This window comes from Rhinopithecus bieti, unplaced genomic scaffold, assembly GCF_001698545.2.
Source record: "Rhinopithecus bieti isolate Rb0 unplaced genomic scaffold, ASM169854v2 scaffold_4781, whole genome shotgun sequence".
Classification (NCBI taxonomy): domain Eukaryota; kingdom Metazoa; phylum Chordata; class Mammalia; order Primates; family Cercopithecidae; genus Rhinopithecus; species Rhinopithecus bieti.
Window position 1 is genome coordinate 1,610,092 of NW_016805181.1, and position 13,308 is coordinate 1,623,399.

The window sequence follows — 13,308 nt, forward strand, 5'->3', positions numbered from 1 at the left end:
AGTCTCGGCTCACTGCAACCTCCGCTTCCTGGGTTCGAGTGATTTTCCTGCCTCAGCCTCCCAAGTAGCTGGGACTACAGGCAGCCACCACCATGTCTGGCTAATTTTTGTATTTTTAGTGGAGACAGGTTTTCACTGTGTTAACCAGGCTGGCCTCGAACTTCTGAACTCAGGTGATTTACCCCACTTGGCCTCCCAAAGCGCTGGGATTACAGGCGTGAGCCACTGTGCCCAGCCTTGATGTTGGTATTTTGATAGTGATTTCATTGACTCTGTAGATTGCTTTGGGCAAGATAGTCATTTTAGCAATATTAATTCTTCTGATTCATGAGCATGAGATGTTTTTCTATTTGTTTCTGTCATCTTCAATTTCTTTTATCAGTGTTTTGTAGTTTTCCTTGTAGAAATCTTTCACCTCCTTGGTTAAATTTGTCCCTGACTATTTGTTTTTAGCTATTGTAAATGGGACTGCCTTCTTGATTTCTCTCTCAGTTAGATCATTATTGGTGTATAGAAATGCTGCTGATTTTCAAACATTGATTTTGTATCCTACAACTTCACTGAATTAATTTATCAAATCTAAGATTTTTTTTTTTTTGGTGGAGATTTTAGATTTTTCTAGATATAATATCATATAATTAGCAAAGAGGGACAATTTGACATCATTTTTTTCAATTTGGATGCCTTTTATATTTTTCGATTGCTTGATTGCTCTGGTTAGGACTTTCAGCACTATGTTGAATAGGAGCCATACAAGTGTCCATCTTTGTCTTGCTCCACTTCTTAGAGGAAAGATTTTCAGCTTTTCCCCATTCACTATGATGTTAGCTATGGGTTTGTTATATATGGCCTTTATTATTTTAAGGTATGTTCCTTCTATGCCAAGTTCATTAAGAGTTTTCATCTTGAAAAAATGTTGAATTTTATCAAACTTTTTTCTGCATCTATTGAGATAATCATATGATTTTTGTCCATCATTTTGCTGATGTGATATATCATGTTTTGCATATGTTGAACCATCCTTGCATCTCTGGCATAAATCCCACTTATTTATGGTGTATGATCTTTTTGACATAATGTTGGATTTTGTTTGCTAGTATTTTGTTGAGGATTTTTGTGTCTATGGTCATCAGGGATATTGGCCTGTGGTTTCCTTTCTTTGTCGTGTCCTTGTCTGGTTTTGATATCAGGGGGACTTCCCTCCTCTTCAATTTTTTGGAATAGTTTTGGGAGTATTGGTATTATTTCTTTTTTGTATATGTGGTAGAATTTGGCTATGAATACATTCAGTCCTGTGCTTTTCCTTGTTGGAAGACTTTTTATTACTGATTCAATCTTACTACTTGTCATTGGTCTATTCAGATCTATTCTTATTTCTTTGAGATAGATTTCTGGACATAAGATGATTGGGTGAGTTTTTTTAAGGTTTCTAACAAAACAAAACAAAACATTTTGCTTGTTATTAATTTAGCATGTTTATTTTTTATAATTTTCAAAATAAATGATGAATGTAAAAAATTAATCCACACTTACATTAAATCACACCAGCCAGCAATGTCCCAAGTAACTTTAACCCACTTTTGGCAATAATTTTGAAGCTCTCAATACTTACTAACAAATTCCTTTCCATAAGGTTATATTTCCACCAACAAATTTTCCATAAAGTTGCATTTCCAGCTACAAACTCAAATTGTATATGAGAAAATCTATCTTATAGCATCCTCACCAGTAACAAATATTATCACCTTTTAATTTCTTAGAAAATTTGAGGCTGGGTGCGGTGGCTTACACCTGTAATCCCAGTACTTTGGGAGGCCAAGGTGGGCAGATTACTTGGCGTCAGAAGTTCGAGACCAGCCTGGTGAACATGGTGAAATCCCATCTCTACTAAAAAGATAAAATTGGACAGGTGAGGTGGCATGCACCTGTAATCCCAGCTACTTGGGAGGTTGCAGCATGAGAATTGCTTGAACTGGGAGGTGGAAGTTGCAGTGAGCCGAGATCGTGCCACTGCACTCCAGCCTGAGCAACAGAGCAAGACTCCATCTTAAAAAAAAAAAACTGAATGGTGAAAATCATGTCATAGTTTTACTTGGCACTTGATTTCTTGGGGTTTTAATACTTTAAAGTACTTTTTAGCTATTTGTTGGCCCTCAGGTACGTTGTTTAATGAAGTACATTGTCCTGGTTAGTTTTTTAAAATCAGGGTCTTAGTGTTTTCCTTGTGGATTTGTGTAAACTCTTTATATACCATGTATTGACTTTTTATTAAACTGGTTACAGGTTTTTTCCCTTTTTTTTTTTTTTACCTTTTAATATTGATCATTTAAAATGCCTATTTTGAATATTCACATCTATTGATTTTTCTGTTTGTATTTTCTTCCACTGCTTTAACTTTAGGTGGTTCTCTCCATTCCAAGCATAAACTTACCTATATGTCCTTCTAGATTTCTTATGTTTGCATGTTTTTATTTTTAATTATTTAGTTCACTGAAATTCATTTTGGAGAATGATGTGAAATGAGAATTTGAAGCTCAGGTTTTTATCAGCTTCCAAACTCTCCCTGCATAATCTATTGAATGGTCCTTCCCCTTGTGATGGCTACTGTAGCATACATTAAGTTCTTATGTACTCTAGAGCCAGTGTTAGTCTAACCCTTCTGTTTTACTGATCCACATGTTCATATTTATGGTAGTGCCTTACTTTCCAGCATGATATCTTGTAGTTTTTCGTCATTTCTCACACCCTCTCTACCTATCTATATGAGAAGAAAGCAGAGCAAAGACAAAAACCAGGAAGCCATTTTGGACTACCCAGATGGCAAAATGGCCACCATGAACCCAGTGGAGAGAAAATCCTGGGAAGAGTGTCTAGAACAGAGTCAGATTTCAGCAGAGATCTTTGAGATAGGATGAAATGGAAAGAATGATAACCATCATGGCAGAAAGGAACAGGTGGGGTTTGTCAGGTCTAGGTGGGGCCGAAGGAACATGTCAGGAAGCAGAGAAAGATTCCAAGAGACACAGAGACAAACAGGTCATGGCTATTTGTCTGTGAATAAGTGGTCACATGGTCAAGTGAATAAAGTTTTTAATAGTAAGTAATAAGTGTCATAATAAAGATGTAAACTTTCTTTGGAAGCATGGAGGACATCCACATTTATCCTGTCCAGAGCAGTCCGCAGAGACTTCAGAGAGAAAATGAGTTTGAGTTGGGCTGGAAGGATGCATAGCAGATTGTCAGGTGAAGGTTCAGTGGGGCTGGCAGATATGGAGCATGAAGTTGTAGGAATTCTGGAAACAGGACCAGATTGAGGTAAGTTGGGAAGCTAGAAAATGCTTGGTGTTTTGGGAGACGTAGAAGTAGTTCAGTCCAAGTAGTTCCCAGTGTGTTGTGCACAAGCCAGGTTAAGAAGCTTGGTCTTAACTCTGACTACAATAAAAAGCCACCAGAGGGTTTAAATGGAACAATGAGGTGATCAGATTTACCTTCCAAAGACACCACTCTGGCAGCAGTGGTTAGATTGGATTTAAGAGGAGCAAGATTAGAAATAAGAAGACCGTTTAGGAGGTTGCTATGAAAGTCCAGGCTTGAACCAAGGATATGGGAATGCGTAGTGGTGGGGGTAATGGGTGAGAGAGACAGATCAGATTTGGAAAGCTTGGTCTCTGGGCTTGGAACTCCCCTTAACAATTGCCCATCTGTATGGTTTCCAGATATTGTTCCCTGGGTGTTATTCCAGGCTGAAGTGACACTCCTCTAGAGCACCACTTACTCTTTCATGCTTAGATGGAAGGTGAGACCATGTTAGGACCACTGAAGGTTCCATCTGGTATGCTCTTAAAAAAAATGGGAATAAACCAACATTTACTGAACCTTATCCTAGGAACTATATTTTCTTAACCCTCAAAGCAACTCTATAAAGAATATAAATTTGCTGCCATTTCGTAGATAAGAAAACTGAACCAGGGAGACGAAAAATTTGCCTAAGGTATATAGAAATATAATTGATTTTTGTACATTGATCTTGTATCCTACAACCTTGCAAAACTCACTTATGAATTCTCATAACTTGTTTTGTAGATTTCATTGGCTTTGCTAATAGGTGATCATGTTGTCTGCAAATTAAGAAAGTTCTGCTCTTTCTTTTCTATCTCAATGTTTTTTTCTTTTCTTGCCTCACTGCACTAGCTATAAACTACAACGTACAATGTACAATGCTGAATAGAAGTTTGAGAGGGGCTTTCCCTGTCTCAGTGATGATTGCAGGGGAAAAGTGTCCAGTCTTTCACCGCCAAGTACAATGTGAGCTGATGGTATTTTCTAGATGCCCTTTGTCAGATTGAGGAAGTTCTCCTCTATTCCTCATTCACTGAGAGCACAGTTAGAAAGGGCAAGTGTAGGATTTGAACTCAGTCTCTAAGACATGAAAGCCTGGGTGATCAGCCTTTCCAGAAGCAAGAATGAGTACTCTTTCTTCATCTGTTGGCAGCTCATTTTACAAAAAGCCACTTTCCTGCCCCCCCTGAAAATTTTTTTTTTTTTAAGCTCGGCAATGGGAGGGACAGATTTCTCAAAGTCTGTTTCATCAGAAACTTGATGAATGTTCTGTGTTGCTCTCACATACAGGTTCTTATTTCTCATGAGCTAGACTCTTCATTAATTTCATGTAAGTGGCGTAATTAAAGTAACTGTTAATTGGAGTATTACTGAGGTGCCATTATGGTATGTGACAAGCTTTAATTAGCGTGTGGTCTGGCACTCGATGTTCTCAACGCATCGCTCAAAAACAGAGATTGTTCTCTGACGTGCGGCACTTGATCTGAACAGAAAGGTAACGCAATTTTAAGGTGATGGGGAGAAGAAAGGAGAGAGAGAGAGAAATAACCTCTAGTGTTTTTATGTTATGGAAGTGGAACTCTTCGCTGTCCTAGCTAACAGCACCGTCACAGTGAAATGAACAGTACTGGAGACCACATGCTGGGACTGAAGAACCATGTACAAAGAAACCACCTCCCATTGTTTCAGCACAGACATCTCCTCAGCCAATGTGGCTGCTCTACAAACCAGGTGACCTCTAAAAGCACAGTGACCTCACTACTTCCTCTGCCTGGAATGTCTTGGGAAACTCCTGCCCACACTGGGATCCAGGAGTCACCTTATTCATTTTTTCTTATATCAACACGGCCATCTCTCCATCTGATAAATACTTTCTGAGCACACACTATGTGTCTAAGGGTCTAAGGCTGTTAGAAGAAGTTGTGATATGGCCCCATCCTTGAGGGGTTCTCAAGGTTCCATGACGGTGTGTTCACTCAGCAGCAATGCTTGCTCCCACCAGGCACTTTCATGTGATAGTAACTGCCTCTCTACCATCAGTATCCCCCATGGATGCTGCAGGGATGTCTTATTCTACTTTGTACCCCTGGGTCTCAAGCACCTGGTACAACACCTGAAACATTCATTAGCAAGCTGTCAATATGAATCATTCCGTTTCCATTCATGACGTTACAATGCATAAAGCAGTGTGGCGGAAAAAATATTGTTTTAGAATTGCAATGCTTGCCAGCTGGGTAAATACGAATCAATCGGTTGTGTCTTTCTGAGCCTCAGTTTTACTCATCTTCAAAATAGGAATTAAAAAAAAAGAAATCACAGAGTTTTGAGATTTATGTGAGGCTCAAATGATATAATTTATACAACTACACATGTTTAACTGAAAAGTGCTCATAAAATTAATTATTAATAAGCGAGTCTATTAGTTATTAATAAAAAATGTTACTCTGATTCAATTTAAGATTATAGCTCAGGTTGAGCACAGTCGCTCATGCCTGTAATCCCAGCACTTCGGGAGGCTGAGGCAGGCAGATCACTTGAGACCAGGAGTTTGAGACCAACCTAGCTAACATATTGAAACCCTGTCTCTACTAAAAATACAAAAATTAGCCTGGTGTGATGGTATATGCCTATAATCCCAGCTACATGGGAGGCTGAGGCAGGAGAATTGCTTGAACCCGGGAGGCGGAGGTTGCAGTGAGCCAAGATCACACCACTGCACTCCAGTCTGGAAGACAGAGTGAGACTCTGTCTCAAAAAAAAAAAAAAGATTTCATCTCAAACATCCAAAGAACATTATTGCCTCTTCTATCCTGAAATTTTTCTGAGAAATCAATTCCCATAATTCAGGAGCTCTTCTCGTAGCTAACACCCTTGTTGGTCAGAAAGAAGCTTTAAGATAAAGATTTCCTACAACAAATTCCCTATGGATTTCTACGAAACGCAAACTCAGAGGTTGTGTTTGTTTAGTTGTTTTAATCAATTCAGATCAGCATTTTGATTAAATGTGCATCAATCTATTGTTTCCACTGCAAAACCAATACAAATAAATCACAACCTATTTAACTACCTAGCTGACAAAATTTCAATTTTAATTTCATTAAGAAAACATTAACTGAGTTTGTGCCAAGCATTGCATGCTAGGTGCTGAGGGTACAATAGTAAGAGAGACATGGCTGGCTTATCAATTACCCTGCTAAATTGCAAAACTATAGCCAGCGGCCAGAAGTCCCAGTTCCGTGGTAAAATATTGGGAATGAGCAGTAAGTGAATGGTAACAAAAAATTAGAGAGGCATTTTCCAGATAGGATGCGATCTAGAAGACTATTTCTCTCACTTAGAGTCACAAATACCCAATTATACAATCTTTCACAATCCTTGCAGATCTTGGGGTACTTATACTATCCATAGTCAAAGCAATGGGAAAAAAGAGCTGCTATACTCTATTGTTTGGGTAGAACACAACTATTCTTCAGAGACTGATCTTAGAGCATTTGCAAATGGAGAGACTGAGAGCACTCCACAGGGAGCTTGTCAGCACTGACACTGGGAGGCTATTGGATTGAAAATGATGAAAAAATATTGTCCAAAGAGAGGAAGAGATAAGCCCCAGGGCTGCCAAGTCGCACAACTTGATTGAGCACCACTCACATTATAGACTCCAGGGGATGCCATTCATGTAAACATCAACTTTGCCAGGCAGTGATTCTAGTTTTGGATAAGGACTTCACCCAGTAAAGTTGGGATCAGTACTTAACATCAGAACTATTTCACAGTATATACATACACTATTAGCAAATCTGTACATAATTCAATCTGTAAACTAAACCAAGTGGCTGAGTACCAGGTGAAACCCTCAGATACCACTAAAGACAGAAACCTGAACTGGATAGGCATGTAGGTGGATTTCCTGGTTGGGTAGGTCAGTTACCGAGGTCTCACTGAGTTGGTGAAACCAGGCTTAGATCAGCCAAAATTTACCTTGTGAAATCATTAGAAAAGCAAGCATGGTGTCTTCCCATGTAATTCATGACAATTCTGAATTTGTACATTAAGAGGTTGCATATTAGAATACTTGGCACTCTGTCCAATAGTTTCCAAAAAACGAAGCATAGAATTCTAATCAAAGGATTAGTGCAAAGACTTTTATTTGGCTATCAAATTATTCTAAGCCAAGACAAGAGAATTCTATAAATATATTTTATTATGGCAGCCTCTCTCTGACTCTCAGAAACTTCTCTCAATGAAAGTTATTATTCAAGGCTGCAATTGTCAAACTGTGCATGCACAGATAATAGCTTTTCATTCATTGCATAACTCTCGGTGAGGAAACAGTCTCAATTTCTTTCTTAAAAAGCTCTACAGGCTAGAAAACACTTACTGAAGACTGTATCTTTTAAGTTCTCTCTAAAGAAGCATGATTTTCCTGAAGCATTTTCCTTAACCCTGTAACAATCCAGTGTTGCTTCTGCCCAGGTGATTCTTTCAAATCTTTTTTACTAGGCAGATATTGTAACATTTTACTTTAGATATCAATTGACAAAATAAATATACATCTACCCAAAATAAAATTTCAGTTTAGCCTCTATTGCTCCATTGAGAAAGGCAGGAATGGAATTGGACTTTATCGATTCTTTTTTAAAAAAATAGTTATGCAATGTTTTTTAGATACCAGATAATGTTCCATGTGCTGGAGTTTCAGCACTGGGTAAAGAAACAAAGTTTCTGTATTTGTGAAATTTACATTCTAGTAAGGAAGGCAGAATGGACAAATAAAGACATTTTAATGTGTCAGGCGACTAAGGGCTACAGAGAAAAACAGAGCAGGGTGAGATGATAGTGACAGGTTTTGTCTTTTGTTTTTTTTTTTTTTTTTTTTTGAGATGGAGTTTCACTCTTATTGCCCAAGCTGGAGTGCAATGATCTTGGCTCACTGCAACCTCTGCCTCCTGGGTTCAAGTGATTCTCCTGCCTCAGCCTCCAGAGTAGGTAGGATTACAGGTACCCACCACCACGCCCAGCTAATTTTTGTATTTTTAGTAGAGACAGAGTTTTACCATGTTGGCCGGGCTGGTCTCGAACTCCTGACCTCAGGTGATCCACCTACCTTGGCCTCCCAAAGTGTTGGGATTACCGGCATGAGCCATCGCGCCCGGCCCAACAGAATGGTTTTAAAAGCATGTTTTTGGTGTTTGAGGCTTCACGAGCTGTGGGGCATCACAGTTAAAAAGATCCTCTGGCTGCCATGAGGAGGATGAATTGGAAGGAGCCAGCATAGCTGAAGGAGGTAGAGGTTTTAGGAGTCTGTTGTAGTTGCACAGGCAATTAGTTCCTGGAGGATGTTCGCTGCCAACATGGGGCCAATGCTGAAAAAGGAAGACATCAGGAGCTCTGACACAGATCATGGGAATCCCCAGGATGACATGGAGAGCAACCAGTCCAGACTGTAGCAAGTCAGACGTTCTGGGGAAGGGCTAGGCTACTTCATAAAGACGAACAACTTGAGAGAGATTTAGACAATCAGCAACGAGTCTGGAGTTGAATTGGTGATAAACACATGAAAACTAAGCCAATGGGACAATTAAACAATACTGTATGAGAAAGGAAAAGTATTAAAAGGTTACTACGTGGCTCAATTGTGCAGTTTCCACATAATCTCAATAATGTAAATTGAATATTGAGCTAGACAAAATTATGGCATAACTATATTGGAAAGATGCAGGGAAGAAAAGAATATGTGTGTGCACAGGAAAGAGCTAAACCCTCATCCTCCATGGTGGGAAGTCAGAGGGTAATGCTAAAACAAAATTCACCAAACAGCATGTCATCTGCAGTCAAAGAGGTAAATTTAAAAAAAAAAAAAGGCTAAAAGAGGTGCCTCCAAGCACTTTGAGAGTAGTGTCTGCTTTTCTTATCTGTTTTAAAATAACACAATTATAGAATTGTTTGATTCTTAAATCTATGTACCTGTATGTATAACTTTAATAAAAATAAAAACAAGCAATAACAAAAGAGCATTTTTTTAATGAAAGGACATAGAGAAAATATTTGCAGTGGCTATAGTTAATGAAGGACGTATATTTAGACTATATAAAGAAGTTTACAACTCAATAAGAAGACAAGCAACCCGATTTTAAAACTGGCAAAAGATTTAACAGATGCTTTAAAGAGAAATTAGATGAATAGCCAATGAACACATAAAAAGATGTTCAACATCTTTAGCCATGGGGAGATGCAAATTAAAACTATAATGAAATACTACTACAGACCAAGGGGAATGGGTAAAAAGTTTTTTAAAAAGACTTACAATACCAAGCGTTGGCAAAGAGGTGAAGAATGAAATTCTATATATTGCTGGTGAGAGTATAAAACGGGACAAACACTTCGGAAAACAGTTTGGCTTTATACAAGTAAACATAAACTTTCCTTATCACTCATCAATTCCACTCCTAGGTAATTACCCAGAAAGAATAAAAACACATGTCCCCAGAAAATATTTGTGTGCCATATTCGTAGTAGCTTCATTCATAATAATTCAAAACTGTGGGAAAAGCCCATAATGTTTAGCAATAATATGTGAATAAACAAATTGTGTTATGTTCATACCATCAAAAGAACTACTGATACTCGCAACAACATGAACACATCTCAAAATTATTATGCTGAGAAGAAAAGAAGCCAGGCACAGAAGACTGCATACTGTATGGTATCACGTGTATGAAGAAGTTCTAGAGCAGGCAAAGCTAATTTATATAGAAACCAGATCAGTGGTGACCTGGGGAGAGAGTGAGAGAGGGTATTCTGGCTGGTATTGACTACAAAAGAAATAAATGATGGATATACTCTGTATGCTTTACACTCCATATAAAGTAGGATGTACTCTATATAAGTAAATGGATAGAAACGTGTACATCCACTGCATATGTATATATAGAGTAGATGGAGTATAGATGGATACTTCATCTCATACGTGGATATACAGTTGACGCTCGAACTGTGCAGGTCCACTTATAAACAGATTTTCTTCTGGCTCTGCCACCCCTGAGACAGCAAGATCAGCCCTTCCTCTTCCCCTTCAGCCTACTCAACATGAAGACAATGAGGATGAAGGCTTTTATGATGATCCACTTCCACTGAATGATAGGAAATATATTTTCTCTTTCTCATGGTTTTCTTAATAACATTTTCTTTTCTCTAGCTTACCTTAATGTTAGAATACAGTATATAATACATATGACATGCAAAATTTGTGTTGTTTATCTTATGGTAAGGCTTATGGTAAACAGTAGGCTATTAGTATTTAAGTTTTGGGGAAGACAAAAGTTATATATGGATTTTCAACCTCATTGGAGGGTCGGCACCTCTGATCCCCATGCTGTTCAAGGGTCAACTGTATTCTTTATTTTAATTGGGATGATGGTTACAGAAGTGTATGTATTTGTCAAAACTGACCAAATTGTTCACTTAAAATATATGCATTTTATTGTTTGCAAATTATACTGTAATAAAAGTTAAACAATGCTCTAGTTTCTCTTCAGATCATATAAGTCTTTTGCCTTTTACTAAAGATTCCCATGGAGAGGAACACCTCAGAGTTTTTTAATTAATTTTTTGAGGTCTTGCTTTTGCAGGGCTAACCATTAAAAAGAAAAGTCAAACAAATTTTTGAAAGAAGCAAGTTAAAATTGAAGTTAAAAACAGAATATGTGGACCAGGCACTGTGGCTCACACCTGTAATCCCAGCAGTTTGGGAGGCCAAGGAGGGCAGATCACTTGAGATCCGGAGTTTGAGACCAGCCTGGCCAACATGCTGAAAACCCCTCTCTTCTAAAAACACAAAAATTAGCTGGGCATAGTGGCTCAGACTTGGAATCCCAGCTACTCTGGAGGCTGAGGCATGCGAATCTCTTGAACCTGGGAGGTGGAGGTTGCAGTGAGCCAGTATTGTGCCACTGCACTCCAGCCTGGGCGACAGACTGATTCTGTCGCAAAAAAAGGAAGGAAGGAAGGAAGGAAGGAAGGAAGGAAGGAAGGAAGGAAGGAGGGAGGGAGGGAGNAAAAAAAAAAAAAAAAAAAAAGATGATGATAACATACAAATAGCAATGAGTATACGAAAAATGCTCAATGTCACTAAACATCAGAGAAATGCATATCAAAACTACAATGAGATAACATCTCACCCCAGTTTAAATGGTTCTTATAAAAAAGACAAGCAATAACTGATGCTGGCAAGGATGTAAAGAAAGGGAAACCATTATATGCAGTTGGCAAGAATGTGAATTAGTACAGCCACTATGGAAAACAGCATGGAGGATCCTCAAAAGACTAAAAATAGAACTACCATATGATCCAGCAATTCCACTACTGGGTATATATCCAAAAGAAAGAAAATTGGCAGGGCATGGCAGCTCATGCCTCTAATCCCAGCACTTTGGGAGGCTGAGGCGGATGTGTCAGGAGTTTGAGATCAGCCTGGCCAACATGGTGAAACCCCGTCTCTACTAAAAATACAAAAATTAGCCAGGTATGGTGACACACACCTGTGATCCCAGTTACTCATGAGGCTGACTCAGGAGAATCACTTGAACCCGGGAGGCAGAGGTTGCAGTGAGCCAAGATCATGCCATTGCACTCCAGCCTGGGCAACAAGAGAGATTCTCTGTCTCAAAAAAAAGAGAAAGAAAGAGAGAGAGAGAGAGAGAGAGAGAGAGAGGGAGGGAGGGAGGGAGGGAGGGAATCAGCCAGGCATAGTCTCAGCTACTAGGGAGGTTGAGGCAAGAGAATTGCTTGAACCCAAGAGGCGAAGGTTGCAGTGAGCTGAGACTTCATATCAAAACACACATATACACAAACACACACACACACACACACACACACACCCTGAATAGGTGGGTTTAAATGAAGATTAAATCCAACAGGGAAAATAGGTAAGTTGGAATATCAAGAAACGATCTAGAGCGCAGCGCAGAAACAAAGAAAGAAAAGCTAAAAGATGTGAAAAAGAGGGTGAGAAGGACTAAAACATGCTCAGACTGGAGTTCCGTTAGGAGAGGAGTGAGAAAACGCCCTAACTGACGCCACAGGAGCAGAGACGCATCCTCACTGGGCCTCGTCCAAATTGCAAATTCATGAGCAAAACAAATCATTGTTGTTTGAGGCCACTACATTTAGGTAGTTTTTTATGAAGCAGTAGATAACTGGAATAAGTTGTGATACCAGGAGTGTGATGTTGCTGTATTAAAACACACACACACACACACACACACACACACAAAACAAAAAACAAAAAATACAAAACCCTAAAAATGTACCATTGGCTTTGGGACCAGATGGTGAGTGGAAGCCAAAAGGATTTGCAGAGGCTGCTGGTGAGGACTTAAAGAAATGCAAGAGAGGCTTATTGGAATGTAGGAAAAAGACTCTTGGGTCCAGTAACATAAAGTTTAACAACATTATTACCTGTAGTAACATATAATATAGAAAATATACCATTAGCTTGGTTTAATTCTGCACATCGTACTCATAAATCATACTACTACTCTGTACCCCATAAGTATATACAATTATAAACTGACAATTTACATTAAAAAAATTAGAACTAAGTAAAATGGTATGAATAAAAAATAAATAAAATGTACCTATTTACCTAATAAACTGATCTTCTAGGTAAGAAAATTTCCAGCCGGGCGCGGTGGCTCAAGCCTGTAATCCCAGCACTTTGGGAGGCCGAGACGGGCGGATCGCGAGGTCAGGAGATCGAGACCATCCTGGCTAACACGGTGAAACCCCGTCTCTACTAAAAAATACAAAAAACTAGCCGGGCGAGGTGGCGGGCGCCTGTAGTCCCAGCTACTCGGGAGGCTGAGGCAGGAGAATGGCGTAAACCCGGGAGGCGGAGTTTGCAGTGAGCTGAGATCCGGCCACTGCACTCCAGCCTGGGCGACAGAGCGAGACTCCGTCTCAAAAAAAAAA